At 42.3% G+C, this 26,372-nt stretch overlaps 2 pseudogenes; one reads left to right on the plus strand and one right to left on the minus strand.

Moving 5' to 3' along the window:
- Positions 1-11,164: 11,164 nt before the first annotated feature.
- LOC105740361 overlaps positions 11,165-26,372 on the minus strand; it is a 43,037-nt pseudogene continuing 27,829 nt past the window's right edge.
- LOC115837172 lies at positions 22,152-22,258 on the plus strand (annotated as a pseudogene).

Here is a 26,372-nt window from a genome sequence, read left to right on the forward strand (position 1 = left end):
TGGGTTCTTTCTTTCTTTTTTTTTTTTGGAGACAGTCTCACTCTCTCTCCCAAGCTGGAGTGCAGTCATCTCGGCTCACTGCAACCTCCACTTCCTGGGTTCAAGCAATTCTCCTGCCTCAGCCTCCTGAGTAGCTGGGACAACAGGCATGCACCATCATGCCAGGCTAATTTTTGTATTTTTAGTAGAGATGGGGTTTCACCATGTTGGCCAGGCTTGTCTCGAACTCCTGACCTCAGGTGATCCACCCGCCTTGGCCTCCCAAAGTGCTAGGATTACAGGTGTAAGCCACCATGCCCAGGCAGTGGGAATCTGTTTTGAAGTTCCTGCCTCTGTCTTAACTTTCTGCCTCTTTTCTTCGTCTAGTTTCCCTGCACCTGCCTTAAGTTCCTGTCTTTTCCCCACCTCATTCCCTCCCCAGGCTGGTGGGACCCTCCCTTGCTGTTAATTGGTGTGGCATGTGTGGCGATGCTAAACAGGAATCCCACCTAACGGCTGCATTGCCCATGATCGCCACCCCAGGAAGGTCATATATTGGTTAAATCTGTACCTAATTGCACCTGCATTCTCGCCTTGGAATTTCTGTCTCTGTTTTATTTATTTATTTATTTTTTTTTATTTATTTATTTTGAGATGGAGTCTCGCTCTGTCGCCCAGGCTGGAGTGCAGTGGCATGAACTCGGCTCACTGCAAGCTCCGCCTCCAGGGTTCACGCCATTCTCCTGCCTCAGCCTCTCCGAGTAGCTGGGACTACAGGCGCCCGCCACCACGCCCGGCTAATTTTTTTGTATTTTTAGTAGAGACGGGGTTTCACTGTGGTCTCGATCTCCTGACCTCGTGATCCGCCCGCCTCGGCTTCCCAAAGTGCTGGGATTACAAGCGTGAGCCACCGCGCCCGGCCTCTGTCTCTGTTTTAATTTGGACTTTGGTGCTAGGTTTTTTCTGAGGACTTTCTTGTTTTCCTTCTTATCAGCATGCATCTGGCTGTGTTCTGACAGGTTAACTGCAGAGTGGGTGAATACTGGGCACCTGAACAGACATTTCTTTGTGCCTAGGTATTTCCCCTCCTCTCTGCTTTTATCTACCATACCTACTTCGGGTGGTCCCTGGGACATGAGATTTTCCAGACCTCCCTTTTTCAGGGGCTCCCCTCTCCTGCTTCTGTCTGGATACCTGCCGACTCTAACACTGTGATCTTTGCAGAGATGTCAGGATGTCTTGGTGGCTGACAGATCTGATTTGATTTCAGCTCCTTCCTTCTCTGAGTGAATGTGGGCAAGCCGAAAAGCTGCCTTTCAAAATCCTGGTTCCCTCCACCTCTAAACATGCAGATAATGAAAAAGCCTGTTTCATGGGATTGAGATGAGGATTAAAATGTTGATAATTCTACTGAATTGGCACGTGTTTGTGTGCACATGTGCACATCTGTACACACACAGAGATAAATTCATGGGTCAGACTCCATTCACAAGGAGAAACGTGCACTTCCCATCGAGACACAGAAAATCCTTGCATGGCGAATAATCCTGAACTACATTCTATTATTTGCTCATATTTAAATGTGGCTGTTTACCCAATTATCTGTGTCTGGTATTGGGCTATACCTCTGAGCCAAAGAAGGCTGTTTTCAACCACTTTGATTTTCACCCAGCAGTAACAAGAGGCATGCTGTGGCGGGCTGGATTCTAAGTTCGCCTCAAGAATGACACAAGCTTAGACCACAGGTAGCAAAGGGAATTTCTTCTTTCCCTGAGACCTAATTCATTACTCTATATCATTGCAACTTGATTAGTATTTACCCAATAGAATGAAAGTGTGTTGATTTCTGAACTACCAAAAACTGATATGTCATTAAATTAGGCATGATACTTAAAACATTACATTCATTATCATCTAGCATCTTATATTTATAAAGTATAACTAAGGATATATTTTCATGTGTAAAGAATCTGTCATTATTAGTTCTCTATGCCAGGAAAGGCAGCAGTCTTATTATTTCTGAGCCTGAATATTAAGAGAGTAGGGCAAGGGGAAGAGAGGAAAGAATAAATGGAACATTTCTGCCTGCTTAATGCCAGAGAAATATACAAAGTGGTGAATACATGGGTAGCCTAACAAGGAAGAAACACACATCCATCGCTTGGGATGCATTTTTAATCTTGGAGTGGCTTTAAGAAGTTCACCCTCTCTGCTGCCAATTCAGGCAATAGATGAAAGGTCACTTTAAAATGCCTCAAAGTTAACAGCAATCATTGCAGAAATGCCAAATATCATTATCTGACTGCAAAATTACCTAGCTGGAATTGCTACATTATTTCTCTAGATAATGCCCTCCAAATGTTTTTGATTGTTTATACCTGACAATAAAGAAATACTTCTGTATGCATCTGTGATACGGAAGCCATTACACTAGCTTGCCAAATATTTTTAGATTTCCCTCTTCTTGGGCACACAGTAGAAACATAATTCTAGGTCTTGTCTTTGAACAAAGCCATTAGCTAGTTCTGGCCAATGAGTGTAGGCAAACGTGGCATGTGCTGTCAGGAAGGGGGACCTACAGTGGGCAGGAAACACTCACAACTGCATTTATCACAGCTGTTCCTTACAGCATGGTCCAAGCCATCACGATGAGACCCTCACTCAGAGCTCTTGACCTCGTCACCACTGGCTCCCCTGGTGCTAACTCTGGGATAGTCATCGTTTAAGGCATTGGGTGCATGCTGTCCCTATTGCTCTACCCCAAATAGGTCAGGCACACTGTCTGATTAGGGCCTTTGCTTTCGCTGCTATCTCTCCCTGGGATATTCCTTTCCCCCAGGACCCAAGCCCTCCGAGCTAATTTCTTTTAGGTTCAAGCTCAAACATCAGCTTATCCATGAGACCCATGCTTATATTTTCAAATACAGTTGCCACTAATAGGCACTCACTATGCGCCTTCTGTGTTATTTTCCCCATAATACTTTAACCTACCTGACCTGCTATATTCTCCTTCATTGGTTCTTTGCATTCTCATCCCCTTCCCCCCGCCCCACCCACCCACCCCATCCCACATATACCCATAATATTATATAAGCTCCTTGGGAGCAGGAACCGTGCGTGCTATTTTAACAACATACTCCCAACATCTAAAACAATGACTGTCCCAGAGTTGGCACTCAAAAACGTTTGTTAATGAGCTTAATACAGTATATTATGTTAGGGTTTTTGTTAAATAAGTAAAATGCAGTTGCTCTTGTCACAGAAAAACTAACTGTGAGATGAGAGATATGTTCACAGACTTCACTCTAGAAACGATTTTACTCCCTGTATATATTCCATAGCATCATGTTGCAAACCTGCAAACCTCAAATGTACCCAATAAAATTTATTTAAAAATATTTGTTTAGAGGAAGAATGAATAAATACAACACTTACCCAGCTCATATGCAGACAGGACTATCTGGCCTCCCTTTCTCTGCCCAAATATGTATCTGAAGATGACCCAGAAGCAACGTTCTATACCTTCATGTGAATTTCTGTTACTTTACTCACATCATTTCCTCTAAGAGGCAAGTGGAGTTGGTCAATGTCAAAGAAATTGCATCCTTCATGAGATTCTAGGAGTCTGAGGCATAATAAACAGCTTCCTAAAAGCATTTTGGAAAAAATAAGGCTTTTGTTGTTGTTTTTGTTGTTGTTGTTGTTATTTTTTTTTTCTTTTTGCTCTGGCCACCTCGTGTGGTCCTGTCCACAGATTATAACAATAAACACTGGCATCGTTAAAGTCAGCTGAGGGATCCACACTCCAACGTGGGAGCAAAACAAGCTTCCATTTGTGAGCCATGCCCATTTTGGCCCAAACAGTCATGTATTATAGCAGCAGTCTCACCAAATTGTGGATAGTTTGAAGTTGCAAAAAGCTTTAAAGCCACCTTTATATAATTTGTCAGTTTTCTCCCATTTTATTTCTTCTATTTTCTGACAAAACATCAATCTTCTCTAAAGAAAACAAATACATTATGTTTTACTATGAAGTCAAGGTTTTAGGTTATTCTTTCAACTTGAGATACTTGTTGTTTGGATTTTTTTTAAAAAACAGAGAACATTTATTTCTTAATCAAGGGTTGACATAAGCACAAGCTCTGCATGTTTGGAAGATCCTGGGCCTGTCTACCCGCTTTTATCAGTCAGGGGTGGAACTCATACCTCACCCCCTACCCCCACAACCACCTACCACTTTCTGGCGCCCAGTTCAGCTCAGAGGGTCCCTCCATAAGTGGGGTCGTTTGGAGTGAGAATAATGGATATAATCACCAACAGGAGTTTCTCATCTGGATCCTGGTCGTGATCTATAATAATAACACAGCTTCTGTCAACTTCCAAGCTGGCTACACTGCTGTGTGGCTTTACACCAGTGGCTTCACCTCTTTGAACTTCCATTGGCTCCTTTACAAATGGCCATAATAAAACCAGCTTGTAGGTCATTGCCACAATAACCTATAAAGTTTGCAAATCGCTGATGCCTGGCACAATGACTGGTAGGTAGAGGTGGTTGAGAACCAACAACTGGAATGTACGGAGATCATATGGGTAACAGTCCATCAGTATGTGTTTTCTCTGTGCAGATCTTATCCTGAGCTCATGAACTACTGTGGGACATTTACCATTCAGAATAGAAAGATAACTGAGCCAGGAGTCTGGGCACATGGATTCTCATCTCCAGTCCACCCTCTTGTGTGCCAGGTGCATTTAGGTGCTGGGGACACAGCACTGACTGAGATGGGCATCTACACTCATGAAGCTGACTCTCCAGAATAGACACTGAGAATAAAGCAGGAAACATCTATAGCAGGAAGCGGAACGGCTCATCAAACAAGTGCCCTGGAGAAGCTTAGACCGGGGAGGGAGACGAGGAGGACTGGTGGTGCAAGACACTGCAGTCAGGAGGTGAGCAATGACCTCCAGGTTGTGAGGAAGGAGCCAGGCACCACCTCCAGGAGGTGGGTTAAGGGCCAGGCACCACCTCCAGGAGGTGAGGGAGGAGCCATGTACTGTCTCTAGGAGGTGAGGGAGGAGCCATGTACTGTCTCCAGGAGGTGAGGGAGGAGCCATGTACTATCTCTAGGAGGTGAGGGAGGAGCCATGTACTATCTCTAGGAGGTGAGGGAGGAGCCATGTACTGTCTCTAGGAGGTGAGGGAGGAGCCATTTACTATCTCCTGGAGGTGAATGAGGGAGCCATGTGCTATCTCCTGGAGGTGAGGGAGGAGCCAGGCACTACCTCTGGCAGGTGAGGGAAGGAACAATGCACCATCTTCAGGGATAAGGAGGGAGCCAGGCACTGCCTCCAGGAGGTGAGGAGGACCAAGTGAGGTCAGGGCAGGGAGGAGGGAGGGTGATGGCTGTCCTTGTGGGTCTTGGTGAGGATGTTGTCTTTACTCTGAATGAGATGGGAGCTGTGGAGGGTTAGGAGCAGACATGAAGTGACTTCGGTTTTCACAGACTCATTTCTGCTACCTTGAGAACAGACTGAGGGGTAACGGAGGAGGAAAGGAGACCCAGTGCTACATCACCCTCTGATGCTAAAGTTGAGGACTTGACATTCTCTGAACCTGTTTCCTCTTCAGCAACATTGAGGGAACCTGTCCCACGTACACCCTAAGACTGATGTGAGGATCACATGCTCCATTGTATAAGCCAGTCCTGCCCATCAAGTTTATGCTGCCAGGATTCAAGCCCTGGTGCTGCCACATGCCAGCTGGTGCCCTTGGACCAATTATGTGGATGCTCTGTGCCTCAGTTTCCCCATGTGCAAAATGTGGATACTAATAGTTTCAACACATGTAGTTACTGTTAAGATTAAATGATACAATTGATATAAAGTGCTTAGAACAAAGAGTTTGTGGTAAGTTCTATATTATTATGAGTGATCACACCCATCAGCCATTACTGTAGAATAAAAACCTCCCAGATCTCAGTGGCTTACAAAAATACTGATTGATTGATTGATTGCTCACTTTACTTGAGGCTGTGGGTCTCCTGCAGCTCGGCTGGACTCTCCTGTCCTCAACTGTGCTGGGTTCAGCTCAGCTCCGTGAGGCTTCTCTTTCCAGAATCCAGGCTGAAGCAGCCATCGCTGGCATCTGCAGCTTTCCTGGTGAAAGACACTCCAGGGGATGGCAGGTGAGAATCCCCAGGTGTGCCTTCTAACACCTCCACTTGTAATCAGCCCATTGTTACTTTGACCTTCATTCTGTTGGTCAATGAATGACCACCTCCAAAGTCCATGGGGCAGGGGTGCGTTTGCTGACAGCTGTGGAAGACAGAAAATAATCCACCCCAGGGCGACCATCAAACTCTATCTTCATCTTTCCATCACCTCATTATTTCCCAAGGGAGGGCACTCTATTAACCCCTGAGGCAGAGGGGATGATGTATAGTAAACATCTCTGCCATCGAGGTTATAGGCAAAAGTGCTGCACGAATGCAAGGAAGGCAATGGCCACCCACATTTTTTTCAGTTGAGGAAAGACAGACATGAAGTCCATGGATGCAGGTGAACCCACCATGGCTAAAACCAGTTTGTGCATAGAAACAAGGATGTGTCTACTGTGATATTTATCTCCCCCAATGTACAAACTTACCCTAAGGGAGAAGGAAAAGAGTATTTCATAATCTAATCTGCAGAATTCTGACATTAAATTTAATAGGAGGCAGTAAAATGCATTTGTGGTTTGCTCAGCGTCGACATAGTGTGTTCAATACGTAGAATTAATGAGACTGTGCGCTTCCTAAGTGTTTGCGTGCCAGTTTTCTGAGGGTAATAACTACATTTTCTATCTCGGAAACTGCTGTGTAAGTGACTCATACTGCCCTTGCTTCAAAGGAAAACAGATTGTTCTGGTTTATTTTGTTGGTTTGATTTTTAATTAATGGTGACACTGGTGTTGGTTTTTCCATGTGTTATTATTGGTCCATTTGAACACATTATTACTCACAAGGAACTGACTCAGAGGAGGTGCTCGTTGCCACCCTTATAACAAGGGGAACAGTCAGGAGAAAGAATGATAGGAATTGTGCTGTTCACAGACTACACCAGGACACGAAACAAGGAGATTGACTCACTTTACAAAATACAGGAGTTCTCCAAAGCAGTGCGTGGCAGAAATTGTCAAAATGGACTTCATTTTCTGGCCGATACCACTTTGCCTTTCAAGCCGATACCACTTTGCCTTTCAAGCTGCTTTATTTTCATTTTTACTTCGTTTTCAGTAGTGGACACACCTGATAAATCAACTTAAAAGTGTCTCTTCTCCCTGGCCTTTAAGAAGCTAGCTTGGCACAATCAAATCTCCATAAAGAAATGTCATGGTGAAATAGTCTGTAAGATGAGACACTTTGCAATGTGTTACCACCACCTTCCAATCTACTTTAGCGTATATAGCTCTTCAGAGTTTGAGGAATGACTTGGTGCACATAGGGTTTAGGAGAGTGGGCTGCATGGCATTTGGCTGCCTGGGCTCAAATCCCAGCAGTCACCTGCCGTGGTGTGGCCTCTGCCAGTTTGTTTTAATGTTTAAGGCTCAATTTCCTCAACTGCAAAATGAAGAAGAAAATAAGATTTAACATACCAGGAAAAATTAAATTAAGGCACTGCCTTGCAGCTCTTATTATGATAATTTAATGTATATATTCCAAATGGTTTTCTTTCTTCAGATGTTCAGACAAGTCTAGAAATATGCACAAACGTGCGGCACGATGATACCGCCAGCATGGTGTGTGAAATGGAAGGACTTACTTGGCCTCAACATCCAGAGCACAGATGCTATGGATCTCCAGCATGTGATAAGATGGGCGTACCAGTGATTCAACAAATGCATGTCAAATGTAATTATTTAGAGGACTTTGCATAACCAGGTGATAACCTTCAGCCTAGAGAGGTCAGTGACGTTCTTGTGGGCCGTGGATCCTTTTTAGAATTCAGTGGAAGATTCAGAGCTACTAATCAGGAAGCCATGCTATACTTCTCAGCATGGGAAGCTTTTCAGTTGAACTTCAGAAGATGAGTAGACCCTCTGAAACCCCTCTGAATAATGCCGTAGGGGTTCCAAGCTTTATGTTAAGAGTTCCTGTCCATTTCTCTTCTCCCAATACCATAGCTGCTCAACAAATAGGTTTACTCAGAAAATCAGTCCAGTGGGTGCTCTTGGGTTCCCACCCAGATCCTATTTTAGGTCTCCGGACACATCCACTGCTGATGTCCACAGTGCAGCCAACAGGCCACAGCCTTGTCCAGCTATTGAGGAATGCTCCTGCCAACCCCAGCCACCCCTCTTAGAAATGCCATGGAGGTTACACTATCCCTCAGGAGTAGCCTGAAGGCAATAGTTGCCCAATGTTAGGATGCAGAAGCTGGAGCACTCACCTGAGATGAGACCTCTCTGAAGGAATTCACACTCTGGAGGTATTCACACTCTGGAAGCATTCACACTCTGAAGGCATTCACAGTCTGGAAGCACTCACACTCTGGAAGCATTCACACTTTGGAGGCATTCATACTCTGAAGGCATTCACAGTCTGGAAGCACTCACACTCTGGAAGCATTCACACTTTGGAGGCATTCATACTCTGGAGGTATTCACACTCTGGAGGTATTGACACTCTGGAAGCATTCACATTCTGAAGGCATTCACAGTCTGGAAGCATTCACACTCTGGAAGCATTCACACTTTGGAGGCATTCATACTCTGGAGGTATTCACACTCTGGAGGCATTCATGATCTGGAGGCACTCACTCTCTGGAGGCACTCACACTCTGGAGCACTCACACTCTGGAAGCACTCACACTCTGGAGGCATTCACACTCTGGAGGCATTCACACTCTGGGGCATTCACACTCTGGAGGATCACACTCTGAGGCACTCAACTCTGGAGGCATTCACACTCTGGAGCATCACACTCTGAGGCACTCAACTCTGGAGGCATTACACTCTGGAGGCATTCACACTCTGGAGGTATTCACACTCTGAAGGCACTCATACTCTGGAGGCATTCACACTACACTCTGGAGGCATCACACTCTGAGGCACTCACTACTCTGGAGGCATTCACACTCTGGAGGCACTCACACTCTGGAGGCATTCACACTCTGGAGGCATTCACACTCTGGAGGCACTCACTCACTCTGGAGGCATTCACACTCTGGAGGCACTCACTCTGAGCCCCTCTGGAGGCATTCACACTCTGGAGGCACTCACACTCTGGAGGCATTCACACTCTGGAGGCACTCATACTCTGGAGGCACTCATACTCTGGAGGCATTCACACTCTGGAGGCCACTTCATACTCTGGAGGTATTCACACTCTGGAGGCATTCACACTCTGGAGGCATTCACACTCTGAAGGCATTCATACTCTGGAGGTATTCACACTCTGAGGCACTCACTCTCTGGAGGCACTCACTCTCTGGAGGCATTCACACTCTGGAGGCACTCACACTCTGAAGCATTCATGCTCTGGAGGCACTCACACTCTGAAGGCATTCATACTCTGGAGGCATTCACTCTCTGGAGGCACTCACACTCTGAAGGCATTCATGCTCTGGAGGCACTCACACTCTGGAGGCATTCACACTCTGAAGCTCCCATGGGATCAGCTTCAGCTGGGCTTCACCCAGGCCGACATCTTTGTCCTGCTTCTCTCCCAGGCTCCATCGTCCCTTCTGCATCTCTTCCCTTTTGCATCACTCACATGTCTTCTGAGAAACTCCAACCTCAGTAAATCATCTGTCCCATCTCAGACTCTGCTTTAAGGAAACCCGACATCCACTCTTTCTTTAAGAAACTAACACAGGCAACAGGGATCTATTCAGCAAACAGTCTGAAGGCCCACTCTGTGCCGGGCACCCTTCCAGGCACAATGGCTGTGAACCCACTGACCACAGGCTAGTGGGAGGAATTCAATAAATACACCCATATCTACTATGAAATCAGCTGGCCACGGCCCCATGGAGAAAATTAACTCAGCGTAAAAACTGGAGCTGAAGGGAAGTGGGTGGTCCTTTAGATAGAGCATCAGGGAAGGTTTCTTTGGAAGAGACACTGAAGCAGAGGCTGAAACAGACTGAAAGGGGGTCTGGGGGAATGTCTAGGGAGGAGCCTTCTGAGCAACGCTGAGGGGCAGCATCATTAATGTCCCCAGGCAAATGCTGCAAATCCCACTGCCATTGTGTTATTGCCTTTAGCATCTACTTTGAGGGTTGGAGCAGAACAACACACCTGTGCCAGGTGTACAGCACAGTGCCAGCCCCCCACAGGTGGTCAGTCATGATGCTCTACTGTTTATAGTCTTGCCAGTGAAATGATCTTCAGCAGCCAGGACACACTCTCACTGTGACCCCTGCTTAGAAGTCAAATGCCATCATAGTCATAATACCTCCCCACACTGTCATGGGATGATTCCTCTGCCAAACGTTCAGCGATTGTCAGTTAAGATGATGCTCCCTTTTTATTGAATTGCTCTTCCCAAGTTGAATATCCAGGCCAGAGGTGTCACTGTTCTCCAGGGGGAGGGCAGAGGTACTGGGGCCTGTTATGGGAGATTTACTGATGGTCAAAGACACACTTGCCCATTGGCAAACACCGAACTGGTAGAGAGGGAAGGGAAACAGACATTGATTTTCTGAGAAAGCCCAGGTTGTTTTGAAGAATATTCCTCAGACGATTGTTTATAATTAGAGATAATGACTTGGTAATGAAATATGTGACTACAGAAGAGGGAGATCTTTTGTGGTTAGCAGAAGCCTGAGGCCCCCATCCAATCAATACTTAGGAAGGATCATTAACATTCAGGAGCAGAGGGTGCCCTTTAATATGTAACAAATTCTGTTTTAATAAGAAATCTCCAGCTCCCCAGGACTGTAAAGAAATTCTTGGAGAAATTCTTCCGGTGTGATTTGGTCAAAGGCTTAAAGACAAAGGACCTCAAATTACAGAGAACAGGATGAGACCCACTCTTTCTTATAGCACTCAGCACCCTGGGCCCTTGACCCTATAGCACAGGCCGGTATCTTGCGGGCTGCCTTTCACTGGCCCTAAGGAGGAAGACACTCAGTGAAGCTTGCTTTATGTTGTAGGCCACGTAAAAAGCCCAGATACGTTAGAGTTGCTGGGATGGCAATCATGGGGTCATTTTACACTAATTCGAACCTGGCATGTGAGCTGGCTGCTGCGGGATGATTTACTGCACCAGAGCAACTGAGATGCAACTGAGATGCAGTGGGTCCCATGCACATTTCCAGAGGTGCCCAGAAGAAACTGCCACGAACAGGGAAAATGAAATGAGAGGGCTGAGTTCCAGGAGACCTGTGCTTATCAGTGCCAGCTATGTGCTCCACATCAGCCTACAGTGGTTACAGGAACAGAAAATGCTTGTACTAAGTGGGAATCCACAAGGATAAAAGAGATCCCAACGTGATGGTGATGGGCACCCTCTCTAAGGAAGCGTTTGTAAGGGCAGTCACCGCATCACATGCGAGTTCCCACGCTTGCCCTAGGCGTTGCTTCCTTTGTTGAGTCAGACTTAGTTTCAGAGCAACTGAGAACAAAGAAGAAGCTCATTTCAGTTCTAACCTTATAAATAAAATTAGTAAATTGAGATTTAACTCTCAAACTGGCACATGCTCTTCAGCCCAAAAAACTGAAAGAAAGTGTCAGTTTAAGAAATGATTTAATTTATCCCAAAGGAATACAATCTGTTCAAATGGGTGGGAAAGCCAGCATCACGTGGACCCCCACTTCCAAAGCAGCATCTGTCTCTGTAAGTTGATTTATTTGAATGGAGATCATAGATGAGTAAATACATTGTGTTTTTCTATATCTCATCTATACCTTAAAATAAAATAAAAAATGCTTTATATTAAAAAAACTGTTTCCAAACAACAGTTAAAGCCAAAAACATATATATTGATGGCATCTCATACAGCATCAATATTACCTAGTTTTGTCTATTGATAACATTATTGATTTCATCCATCGGGAGAGCATTTTCCCTAATGGACTTTGATCATTATTTCCCATGCAAAAAGTGATAGGCAAAGAATAGTCTATCAACACTGAAACCAGTTAAAGTGTTTCCTTCTCTTTCTCCATTGCTCGTAAAAATCTAAAAGCAAATTCCGAAACTCTGGTATGACCTATGTAAATTATATAAAACAGTAAAAAAATCAAGAGGTACTAAGAATTTCAACGTACAAATACATTTTCAATGTTGTGTTTGTATTTACACAAAACTCATCTAAGAGATTCATTCTTTTCATCTTATTTCAAACTTTCCTTTTTTCCTTCTTCTTTGAAACTGGTTTTACTAAACTGTACATATGCACGCTGAGATCCGGGGAGAACCCGCTGACTTCTGTAGCTCAATTCTCCCATGTTCCCAAGGAAAAGAGGAGGAGGAAGCTGCTAGTGAAAAACAGTTACCCAAAGTGCGAGAAGTAATCCTGATGGGGCTGGGTTTGTGCACCTGGGAGTGCATTTTTGGCTCTTTTGCTGCCAACAGTTTAGTGGCAGGAAAGCCTGCTACTCCACAGCCTCGATTTCACAAAGCCAACTCCTGTGTTTTTATCCAGTTAATTAAATGATATTTGTAAGGCCTGGAAAAAAGTGCAGGCTCGGTATGAGGCATTTATTATGACAAATCAAGTTAGTGCCAAAGAGGCATCTCTATTCATCCTGAAAGCAAGGAGTGACATTTGCTAAGATGCCAAACATGACTCTGGCAGTTTCAAGAAATCCACTCACACTCCAACAGTGAGCCTCTAGGGACTTGGCAGATGCACGGCCCAACTTTCAGCTGAAACATCTACATCAGCTTCCCAAACAGAATCCCCACCTGTCCTGTGGTTTCCTTATGTCTCCAGAGCTCTGCCTGTTCTGAGAACCTCAGCACCCCGGGCCCTTGACCCCGTACAAAGCCCCTGTTCCAAATACATACACATAACCAAGCCATTGACAAGCAAGACCAAAGGGTGGACAGAGGTCAAAGGCTCTCAAACTCCTGCAGCATCATGCATTTCAGCACTGACTTTCAACACCATCTGACCCTGGATGGCGCTGTAAGAAACAGAAGCCCTTTTTCTGAGGCATCTGGAAAGAAGTTTTCCCCAGCCTGCTAGGAGAAAAGATGAAAGGTTTTTAAACAGTATAGTTGTTTGTCATTGTTAATGAACATTTCCTTTTTGTAATGTTTTAATTACTGCAAATTTTGCATGAAGGATGTAAAAAAATCTGGATGAATTGTAAAATATACAAATAGTTATGTATGTGTCTCTCCATGTGCGTATATATGTGTGTGTGTATGTGTATCTATGTGTGTATGTACATGGATATATGTACAATTTGACTTTGTACAAGCCGCCAGAGCTCAGAACACGATACTGCAAAATATGGCACCTTGAGAACTGAGAAAGCTGCAGAAACAAGAGGGTCATTCAGACCATCCCTCACTTGGGTATGCAAAAGCTGGCCATAAAGGAATTTTCTGACCAACGTCACCTGAAAGTAGTTCATAAGGCCCTCGTGTGACAGGCGTCCTGGCCCATTTGCTGGTGTCCATTCCTGGAGGGAAGGGAGGATACACAGAGAGACCTAGAAGAATTGAACACAAAGTCCTTACTAAGTCTCCCATTGATTGCCATTAGGCCACGCCCCCTTTTTGTCCAGTCATACTTCTACAGGGCTATGTGGTTCTTACTAAGTCTCCCATTGATTGCCATTAGGCCATGCCCCCTTTTTGTGCAGTCATGCTTCTACAGGGCTGCGCGGTTTTCCTGGGTCCTCTGCTTTTCATTTCTGAAGGCTCTTGTAACATGTAAAACTTTGATTAAATAAATGAATATGCTTTTCTCTTGCTAATCTATCTTTTGTTACAGGGTTGTTAGCTGTGACCCTTGTGAAGGGTGAGGAAATGATACTACTTTCTCTCGCCTACCATAAAATGCTGAAATTCAAAAGGGGATATTTGGGGGTAAAATAATTAGACAACTGAACACTTCAATATTTATTTCCATGCTAAAAATAATAAGTTACTCACGCTTAAAAGGTGTATTTATTCTGGAAAATGGGGTCACTTTATTTCTGAAGTAATGTTCAGCAAAAGGAGAAGGAAATTTGAAAGCCATGCGGAGAAAGATCACTATGACCCCGGTGGTCCCATCAACATTCCTAAAATGGGTACTTTCTAGGACAAAGTTCTTATGTCACATATTTCACAATATTATTACTCAATGTTTCATCCCCTATTGGTTTAAATATTTTAGAGGGAGATATCTGAATATTTAAATGTTTCGGTTTTGCTCTGCTTTTGAAATGCACTTAAGCTACATTTGACATAAATTACAACACGAGCCCCAGTTTGTCCATGCATTTCTTATAGCACACTGTCACAAATCTGCAATGGATATTTTAGCATAGCTTTTTCACCATTCATTTAAAGTTGTCCCTTTACAGAAGAATAAAAGATAGGTGTTACATTTTACAGCTATGGTTTTAATGGAAAATATAATTTCTGAGTTTATAAAGCATTTGTCATATCAATTTGAAGCCTGAAATAGAGAACTGAAAATACGTTATAACATGATTTGGCTGGATAAAAACAGTTGTCCAGGCTGGGCACCCTGGCTTGCATCTGTAATCCTAGCACTTTGGGAAGCCTACGTGGGAGGACCACCTGAGCCCAGCAGTTCAAGATCAGCCTGGCAACATGGAAAAATCCCACCTCTACAAAAAATACAAAAAATTAGCCGGGCATGGTGGCACGCACCTGTAGTCCCAGATATTCAGGAGGCTGAGGTGGGAGGATCACTTGAACCCAGGAAGTTGAGGCTGCAGTGAGCTGTGATAGCACCACTGCACTCCAGCCTGGGTGACGGGAACCTGTCTCAAAACAAACAAACAAACAAATAAAAAATTTCCAAGTTTTGTGTAAGGTTCAGATAAAATAGCCCTTTGTGGTTGTTGATATTGGCCTGGATAGTTCTCTGATGGGTAGAGCCTTTACTGTGATCCCAATATCCCAACATTAGGAAGGTAATTTTCTGAAAGAGGTAAAAAAGAATATCTATCAAAATGCACAAAAGCAGACTTTTTAAAATAAAATTTGTCAAGCTTAAGAACACTTACTGTACTCCAGCCGAAATCAGAAAATGCTTTGCTTTTTTTTTTCAAGTACCCACAGAATATTCATCAAGATAGACCACACCTTGCTCCATGAAAATAGTCTAAACAAATTTTTAAAAACTGGAATGGGAGAGGAGAGAAATCAATAACAGAATGACAGCAGGGAAATTTTCAAATATTTGGGAATTTAATAACACACATAATAATCCATGGGTCAAAAAGGGAGTCAATGGAAATTTAAAAATGCATATATCTAAACAAAAATGAAAACCCGCATATCACAATATAGGAGATTCAGGTAATGCAGTTCTGAGAGGAGAATGTATAGCACAAAATATTCACATTAAAAACGAAGAAAGGTCTCAAATCAGTAACTTAAGTTCATACCTCAAGAACCTAGAAAGAGATCAAAATGCACTCAAAGCAAGAAGGAAGGAAATAATGAAGTGCAGAAATCAACTAAATTGAAAATAGAAAAACAATAGGGAAGTCCATTGAGACAAAAAGCTGGTTCTTTTAAAAAACCAAAAGTTAGTAAACTTCTAACAGGACTGACAAAAAAAGGGACAAATGCAAATCATCAATAATAGAAATAAAATAGGGAATATCACTACAAAGTCTGCAGCCACTAAGAAGATATTAAAGGAATGTCATAAAGAGGTTTAAGTTCATAAACTTAACAACTTACAAGAAATTAATCACCTTCTGAGAAAACTACCAAACCTCACTCAATCTGAATAGCTCTGTATCCATTAAAGTAATTGGATTTATAATTATAAGCCTTCTGACAAAGACAGTTTCAGGCTCTGATAGTTTCATTAAATAATTCTATCAACATTTAGAGGTAAGTTGATATGAATTATATACAATCTCTACCAGAAATTAGAAGAAGGAACACTTCCCAACTAATTTTTGAGATTGGTATTACCCTGATATCAAAACCACACAATGGTACCAGAAAAGAACTTAAATGCAAAAAATCCTACAAAAAATATTAGCATACTATACTGAATCCAGCCGCATAGGAATACAATAATATTTTATGACCAAAAAGGAATTTACTCCAGATCTGCAAGATAGTTCAACATTCAAATTCAATTAATGTAATCCACCATAGCAACATGCTAGTAGTATAGTAACGAATCATACAACCATACTGATGGACTCAGCAAAAGCATCTGACAAAATCCAACATCCATCCATTTAAAAATACATACATATATACCTTGGCAAGTTAGTAATAGTGGGAAATTACTTCCAGTTTTATATAAAACCATCTACAAAAAATCCTACAGCTAGCATTGTACTTAATGATGAAACACTTAATGCTTTCCTCCTTCAATCATAAATACAACAAGGATTTATACATCTATCAGTCTTATTCAACATATTGCTGGAGGCTGTAGACACTGAAACAAGGCAAGAAACAATAAAATTCATACATATTGCAAAGGAGGAAGTACTCTATTTGCAGATAACATGATTTCTATGTATTTAAAAAAAGAAATCATTTTTAAAAAGTGCCTATCACCAGTAAGTGAGTGAGTTACCGTGGCTGCAGGATACAAGATTAACACACAGACATCACTTTTATTTCTATGTACTAACAAGAAGCATGAAGAAATCTAACTTAAAAATACAATATCTTTTAAAATCACTCCAAAGAAAGAAAAGTATTTAGGCATAAAATTAACAAAATAGGTACAGGATCTGTGTGCTGAAAAACACCAAATATTTGTTAAAGAAATAAAATACATAAGTAAGTAGAGAAACTTTTCTGTTCATGGATTAGAAGACTCAACATAGTAAAGATGTGCATTCCAGAGAATTATGTTGAGTGAAAAAAGCCAGTGCCGAAAGGTTACATACTGTATGATTTTACTTATATAATGCTATTGCTTATTACTTATATAACATATTTACTCATAGGACATATATAAGTAAATTACATAACACATTTTACTTATATAACATTATTGAAATGGCAAAATTTTAGATATGTAGATTAGTGGTTTCCACGGGCCATGAACAGGGGAAATGGGAATGTTTGTGTGGTTATAAGATGGACTATGAAAGATCCCTGTAATGCTGGGACAGTTTCTTATCTCCACTGTGCTGTTGGATACCTAAACCTACAAAAGCAATAACACTGTATAGAACTTAAATGAGTTCAAGAAAAATTGGGGAAATCTGAATAAGATTTGCAAGTTGTATCAGCATCATTATCTTGGATGAGATATTTACTAAAGTTTTATATGATGTTACCATTGGGAAAACATATGGGAGGGATGTCTCAGAATTACTTCTTAAAATTGCATGTAGAGCTATAATTATCTTAAGAAAATTTCAATTAAAAATGCTTACTGTCTAAGTGTAAAAATAAGATTAAAAAAATCAATTTTTCTCCCTGCATTGATGCTGTCTATTTTCACACTTTCTGGTTAGATTTTAAGGATACTTATATTCTGGGAATTTAACTTTGCCAGTGTGCAATACAAAAGAGCTACCAAATCGATTTTTCCTTTTCTTGGTATACATAGTGTTTTCTAGGGTTTGCTAGGTATTGTCTTCTGGAAGTTTCTTCCAGTTTCCCTCTTGCTTTCTCTCAAAGGCAACCCACCTGTGTGCTTAAGTGCCAGTTCTTTGTTGTGCCAGCTGCTTCTTAATTCCTGTTCTCTGGCCTCTAATACAGCACATCTTGACCCTGGAGATGGTGGTTGCTCATTTTCAGTTTTTCCAGGTCATGTGGTTTTCACTTAGCCTCTGAGCTTCACTCTGAGTGGCCATGGAATTCAAGCCAGGTGCCCTCTCAAGAGGCTTGCTGGTGCCTCTCTCAGGGGGAGTTTAAACTTTCCATTCCTGTGGGAAGAGAAGGGCTTTTATACACATTTTTTGGCTCAGGTTATTTATCAAGATTGATAATTTGGATATCTCAGTCATAAAATGACAGAAAATCCAGGCTGATGCATGACACCCAGAAAACTGGACTTCGAGACTTATTAATTTGTATTTTCCCACCATTTCAGTTTAGATATTATGGACATAGTACCTAATAGTTTTACACTGACTAGCCAAAAAGAGGTGATATAATCCATGATTTATAATAGGCAGAAAATATTTAGAACAGAAAAATATTCGGTGTAATCCTGTTATGCTCAGGAACGTCCCTACCAATCAAATCTGAGAACATTTGACAGTCACTGTTGATCTCACTAACTAGTTTATTATCCAGCTTTTCAGTATTTACACACAGCTACACATGCACACACAAACACACACATACTCTTATATATATGTATGTTTATGTGTATGTGTTGTATGGTAAAAGCGTCCTTGCACCCCCACACAGAACAGGGCACGCATGCCAATCTCCAAGTCCGTTAGCCCCCTTGAGATTACTTTATGGTCACCAGGACTGCTGGGATCTGGTGACATCCCTTGAGTGGAGAAACTTGTGAAGGTATCTGGACCACCACTTTTGAGTAGCTTATTATTTCCATCCATGGGATGCTGTGGGGGTCCGACCCGAAGACCTTGACCCAGCAACGGATGAGAGAGGTACACTGACACAGGTATTTTGCCTGTCAGTCCTGATAAGCGGCTCTGCTCTGAGTTTGCAGCATCACCTTGATAAGCCAGCAAAGTTTGCATTTATTTAGAACAGATTTAATGACAAAGACTTTGAGTCAACATGCCTGTGGGTAATTAATCTTGTTACCCTCCCCTGGAGAGAGCAGTCCTGTAGATGATCAAAGGTTTGTCTTAGGACCACATGAGTAAACAAGCTATTTAGATAAACTCCCTTACATTCCTTTGTTATTTACCCTTGCTATTAGCTCAAAGACAATTAGGCTGCCTTCAGCCATAACCTTTCCCTGAGGCTTTTGCAAAACCTTCTGGCCTTCTGAGAAGGTTTGTGTCTATTTTACAATTTCTCTCACCATCCTCACTGAACCCCCACAGGAGACTGGGGGGTTGTGCTTTTGTTGGTACTTTCCTCTTGGCCAACAGGTGTGCCTTGGTAGAACCATTCCTGGACTGGTCTCTCCTGGTTTCCTTCATGCTTTATGGAACCACTAAGGTGGTCTTTATATTCCCAATTTATGCTCTCGATATCATTCCTGCCTCTTTAAGAAAATTTCAATTAAAAAATGCTTACTGTCTAAGTGTAAAAATAAGACAAAACAAAAATATTTGGTGCTCATCACCAGTTGGTTCAAATTTGACCTTGAAGTTTTCTTTACTCAGGGTAATAACACTCCTCCTCTTGGTCTTCTGATGGGTTCACTAACCATCATGTCTAACTTAAGGGTCCTCTGCAATCACAACCATTTGAGCTTAAGGTTTGAACCTGGATAGACACCACCATATCATTCAATGATGAGACAATAAATGGAAAATCCATGGAATCATAAATGTCTAAACGTGTCACCAAACCATCACTGAACAAAGTTCAAGAACTTACTATTACTTCCTAAGGAAAATGAAACCAAAATATTATGCTATAATCAGGTTCCTACAAATCAAAAATATAAAAATGATTTATAATGAAATGTTCTTTAAATATATAGTCTGAGAAAAATAGACATTTATGTTTTATAATCTTGAACAGTTCTTGTCATTCCTTGAACTGGCATCAATAATGTGCTGTAGCCTCACTGGTATGAGGAACAAATAATAGACTTTAATAAATGCATGAAAGTGTAAATTAATTTATTGCATGCATACAACAGAATTTGACTTTGACCTTTTTAAAAACATTTAGAAAGATCAGGCAATTTATCGGAATCAATTTCAGGTGCAACTAATCAGGTGTTCAAGATAATATTACTTTGAATGCTCTTCATTAGGACGCTGGTGCTGATGAAGCAAAACACGCACTGGCTGGAAGGACACAGGAAGATGTATTATGAGGCTGGCTGGCCTGAATGGCACAGTGGCCCTGGTATCTTCAAAAATGATTTGTACAAGTTTAAAGATGAGAGAGAGTTTCAGAGTTGACAATAATTGCTGTAAACAGTAGCAATTTAGTGTCTATTAGCCATGCTTGTTCAAGTAGCTGAAATGGAATTTGTAAGCATTGCAAACCACCTGCTTTGGCAAAAGCAAAAACACGTGATCCTTTGGTCACGGTCTAGCAGCAGGCTGTGCCTGGCACAGATAAGCCCAGGGGAAAGCAAATGGCGTATGGGGATGTGGTCGGCGTGGAAAAGCGCATAAGAGGAAATGTGTCTAAGCCACTGAATACTTTTCTCAGAGACAGGGCAGCCTGGATAAGAAGCAAGAAGCTTCAAGAATCCCCAGTCCTAGGCGTGAGGGCTCTCCTGCTCTTTCGCAGGATGTGCTAACCGAGAGAGAAGTCATCTCCATTGACCAGGGATGCAGGGCCCTTGGGACACTCACCTGCTGTGGGGAATGAAGAACATCCAGGGCAGTGGCTGTGGAGACTATGGCCCTTTTTTTCTGCTGGGTGAGGCTGCAGGGAGGGAGACATGCCAGCCACAAGCTGCACTCCCAGCTCTGCGATGGTGACTCGGTCATCCAGGACAATCACCGTCTTCTCAGCCAGAATGGAGTCCGAGAGCAGCAAGAAGACCTGAAATATAGGCAAGGAGGCTCGTGCATCTCTGCTCCTTATAAGCACCATGAATCCCTTAACTTAGGGCTCCCAACAAAGTGCTCTCCCAGCCCTCAGCTCAATGCATACACTTGTGGGAATTGCTTAGGAAAGTGTTATGCTACGATTCCATTACACTTGCCAATTAAAAAGGGAGTTTGGAAAGTATCATCTTGGTCCATTTGCTTTCCTTATTGGTAAAAATATATTATAACAATAACAGTACATTTTCTGAGAACTTCATTTAATTAAGGGACAATAACTCAAAACAGCTCATTTGGAGATACTGAATGCTCAAAGAATAACATTTTCCCATCAACTAGGATTAATGCTTCAAAAATAGCAGAATTGCAATAAACTGTTTAAAGGAATGGTGTTCATCTCTCTTCTGCTCATAGTCCTTCCAGCAGGCAGGTAGATGTTTACTATGGGGCAATAATGATCATTGTGTGGGCTGCTGCACCATCATCGCATAAGCCTCTTTGTTGGCACAGGTCCCCTGGTTTGTACAGAAGCAGCTTCCCGAGCTTATGGCCCTAAGGTTGCCAGAGGACTCTCTCCTTCCACCATCCTGCCCTAATCAAAAATCACTGCTCTCTGAGCTAAGCTACTTGTATTACTGCTAAGACATCTGAAATGTGTCTCTCATGTTGCCTATCTTGGTTTTTCTCTTCCTTCCTCAGGGATCTAGCCCTTCCTCTCACTCTGGCACATGCTCTGCTCTGACACTCACCTGTCCAGAGCCCACCCTGAAACAGCCTCTCTGGCTCTGCAACTCCAGAACCTTCCCCTCAAGAAGTAGCTGTCCTGTGTCCTTTTATGAGAATACTTTGTTTGGTTGCCACTGCCTAGTCTGTGTGTTTAGTAGCTGGGGATTGTGGCAGCGGAGAAAGAGGAGCAACTCATGGGTGCTGAGTGAGACCTGCTGGGTGCCCTTTTCCACGTGCTCATGGAAGGAAGAGAGCTGACATCAACTTCCCCAGCAGCACACAAGAGCCATGCATGTTTAACCCATGTAAGCTTCACAGAACTCCAAAGAGTGAGGTTGAATTATTTCTCTGATGTTACTGATGAGGAAACCAAGGCATGGCAGAGAGAGGCCACCCATCTAGGGCCACACAGCTGGTCGTCTGCAGAAGCAGTGTCTACGCCCAGGTAGACCGCCTGCTGTGACCTCTTCCTTTCTATAGCTAAATCCATTCATCTTCTCAACAGGTATGAAATACATCCTCATTTTTGCATAAGAAACCAAGGCTCAGAGAGGCTTACGGGTGGCCCAGATAATTGCGAATTAGCACATTGGGATCCAGCTCCGTTTCACTTTTGAAACCCAACTTCTTTACAATATGCTGTTCTGCCTCCCTGTAAGGTCTGAGAATTACACTTACCTGGCAGGGGAGATACCGTGATCACGAAGGTGGTTTTCTCAGGGCGAGCCTTGTCTATTGCACACTTTGAGAACCATTTACTTGTATTACTGCTAAAACATCTGAAATGTGTCTTTCCTGTTGCCAGTCATGGCTTCTTTCTTCCTTCCTTAGAGCTGCAGCTCTAAGTGACAGGAAAATTTTCACCAGCATAGTAACAGCAATTTGGGTTTCCCAAAGTGCAAGGTGAATATTTCAGTGGGTAAAACAAATAATTTTAGATGAAAAAATTATAGGTAGCAGTAACATAGCATTTAAAAACAGAGGGAAAAATTATTATCTCAATCCTTTCAATGATATTAGAAGAAAGTTTCTTTTCAGTGCTGGAATGTCTTCAACAGTTCTCTGACCCTTGCTGTTCTTCATTAGTTAATAAAGACAAACTCATAGACATAGGCAGACCATAGTATCTACTCAGATTTTTAATAGTATCAGTTTATTTTTTCCAAATTCATCTTTAGGTGACTTTTTATTACATGGTGGATTGTACTATTTTTTTGTGTGTCAGTGAGATGAAGCATCCTAATTTAAATAAGGATTAAAGAGCTTAACAGGAACAATAATAAAGGTGGTATTTGAAAAAGGAAGTATCTTGAAAGTGGTATGTGGATAAATGAAGTTTTAGAGCTGCCATATAAATGGAAGTAAAACAGGTTGGATTAGTCTGTTCTCATTCTGCTAATAAAGACAAAGAAAAGAGGTTTAATTGACTCACAGTTCCATGGTTGTGTGGCCAGAGAGTCCTCACAATCATGGCGGAAGGTGAAGGAAGAGCAAAGTCACATCTTACATGGCAGCAAGCAAGAGATCTTGCATAGGGGAACTCCCCTTTATAAAACCAGATCTCATGAGACCAGATCTCCCCTTTATAAAACTACCAGATCTCATGAGACTTCTCCACTATCATGAGAACAGCACAGGAAAGACCCACCCCTATGATTCAATTACCTCCCACTGGATCCCTCCCACAACATGTGGGAATTATGAGAGCTACAATTCAAGATGAGATTTGGGTGGGGACACAGTCAAATCGTATCAGAGGTCTATTTTAAGACATATCATATTCAATATCATATCTTTGTTTTGTACCCTAACTCTGTAGACACCTGTGAACTCTATGTCGCTTTTATTCACCTTTGCACCTCCAAGGCCTATAGCACTAGGCGGAAATACACTTAAAAATATGTTTAACTATTTTAACTATCTTGCATTGTTGTGATATTTTTGCAGTGTGACATGCATCTTAAAAAGCAAAGTGTGCACAATCTTCCTCCAAATGTGCCATTCTTGGTGGTTCCTTTGCCTTTAGAGGCAAAAGCTTCATTCATACAAACCAGACTTCCCTCTCTGATTGGTTAATGGACTTAGAGGCTTCCTGTTCAGTAACTAGCAACGAAAAATTATTTTCAATTACTTCTTCTAACCCAGGAAAGGCATGCCATTTTTCAGGTACCAGGTATAGATGGCAACAGAGAGAGATGAAAGATGTGGAGCACAAACTCTCATACAACCCATTCCCCACCTACCATGGCCCAGCCCAGGGAGGAAGCACAGCTTCAGGGCTCTGGCTGCAATGTACAAGCAACGGGAATACGAAAAGAGGTGCATGGACACAGGCAGTCCCAAGAGAGGGTGATGGAGACCTGCGCTGTCCTCCCAGCCCCAGATATGTGCAGGGCACTCCCAGCCTCTGTGGGCTGCCTGCCACCCGGATCCAGCAAACATTCTTCTTGAAGGCCCAAAGAACTTTGCTTCCTCCTCTTTATCATGAACTGATCAATATATATTTTCCATGAGCCCTACTGAGTGCCAGGCCAGGTTCTATGCTCTGGGGAAGGAGTAGTGAGTGAAACAGATTTGTCCTCTGTGCCTGGGCAGCTTATACTTTAGAAAATGGGAGGGAGACATTACAAAAATATTAAAACATAATAATAGTTATAATTTCATGTGTGTTTAATGGGTTCCTCACTTCTATTCTCCCTTTTTCTTGGAAGGCTGAATATTGGTAAACTCACTCTTTTTAACCTGAAGAGCTGACCTTGCAATGTGGTTTCCTGCCCATTCCATTGTTAATAGAATCTTGAACCAAAGCAAGTAGAATCCAATTTGTGAAAGGCCTGGTCTCCTACTCAAAACCATCCAGGAATTAAACAGCATGGATGATATCTCAGTTCAAGTTCCTTGCGTGTGAGGGGGGATTGAAGAAGCTGCCAACAGAGGGACCACCAGCTACTTGGGCCCTTCCTGTGATGTCCCTGAAAGCAGAGGCATGATGGTGGTGTGGGGAGGTTAGGGGAGCTCTGTAGTTGTCTCTGCTACTGGCTGCAGAGACCTCAGGCATGGTAGGATTCCTCTGAGCCTCAGGCCTTGCAACTGGAATAGAGGGTATTCATTCTCAGCTTCACAAAGCTACTATCTAAGCATCAAATCAGAGCAATTTGGAAACGGTGAAGGGTGGACCACATCTCAGTTACATGACTGTGTTTTGCTTTGAATGGGGTAAAGAGAGAGCAAGCTTTTAACGGGAAAAGTGGAATAAAATGCTCAGGAACACCTAAGGAACAAGCCCACCCTGGAACACACAGTGGCTGTGAAATAATGAGGTTGCTTTCTAGGCCGTGGCATGGAAAGCCTCTGGGATTTATTGCGGAATGAAAAAACCAAATAAGTGCAGCATGGTGTATACAGCGTACTCCATTCAATGCAAGAATGAAGAAGGAAAAGGTATAATAATGTGCATTATTATTTTATTTTATTTTATTTAAAAAGAAACAAGAAGAAAAATGAAAAAATACTACAGATAGAATTGGAAGGAAACTGATGGAAGTAGATAGGGTGAGGATAAACTTTTCAATGTATACTTTTTATGTTGTTTGACTTTGGACTAAGCTATGTTTCTTTTTTCAAAAAATAAAATAAGTTTTAAACATTGAGCAATGTTTTTCTTCTCTGCTATCCTTCCATCTTGAGCAGTTTCTGCAGCACTTCAGAAATAGAACATACAGAGAATTTAATTTCCTGGACTTTTTAGATCAGGAAACTTAATTTGACTTTCTTCCTATTGAGGATGTCAAGATATTTGGGTATGTTAATCTACTACCATCTTCAGAAGCTTTCCCTTCAAGGAGAAAATGCCTCTCAGCTTAAGCAACAAAATATTTGCTTAGGTGTGTTATTAATATACCACCCTGGAAGCAAAGTTTTCTGAATAATTCAAAGATTGTTGAACAGAGAAAACCTGTCATCCTGTAATCAGTGTTTTATCTAATCTTTTCACCAGCCCCTGAAATTACTCTTCAGTGATGCTTACCGGCACAATCTGCTACAAGAAACAGCTAGATGTTTTTGACCACACAGGTTAGTTTTGGGCTTCTGTCCTCTGCAAGAAAAAGAAAACATCACTTAAACACACACTGGTGATCTGGAAAGAAGCCAAAGCATGATATAAATAACCTGCTTGAGGCTGATAGGCCCTATAACCCTCAAGTGCCACCTTGTTCTCAGTGGCCAATGAAGTCTCAAAAGGTCTCTAATGACACCATCAGTTAGTTCCTCTTCTGTCTCCTCCTCTTTCTCCTTTCTTCTCATTCCCCCCTTCTTACTCTTTCCCTTCCTCCTCCTCCATCTTCATCACCTTCTTTTTCTTCTCCTTGTTCTTACCCAAGACGAGGAAGAGGAAGAATGATTTTGGTGGAGAGGTAGCTGTTCTGTCATAGGTATCATCATCTACCTATAATTTGAGTGCTTTTTTGTTTATTGTTTGTTTTTAAATGGGCCTCCTTTGCCAAATGTGCCGCCTTGCTTTGACTTACATTCCCTAGTACCCCGTGCATGTAGACATAGTCACATGAGACATTTTAACCAATAGAATTGGAGAAATATAAAAATAATTCATGTAATTCAAGCTGCCTCTGGACCAAAAGGTTTTAAGAAGTAGTTTTGCCTCCTCCATGCTCTCTTTACCATCCTCCAGTTAGACCCAGACAACAATAAAGCCCAAGATGATGGCAGAGCCTCAGGATGGAAGGCTCTTGGGGCCTCTGGGGCTCTGCAGCCATGGAGGAGAGTTACCTCGTACTCAGGAATGCCTACTGTGGACTACCAGGTAAGCTGGAAAAAACCTGTGCTATGTTTGATCTATGATACATCAGGAATATATTTGATTCAGTATTTT

Source organism: Nomascus leucogenys, chromosome 10 (genome assembly GCF_006542625.1).
Source record: "Nomascus leucogenys isolate Asia chromosome 10, Asia_NLE_v1, whole genome shotgun sequence".
NCBI lineage: Eukaryota > Metazoa > Chordata > Mammalia > Primates > Hylobatidae > Nomascus > Nomascus leucogenys.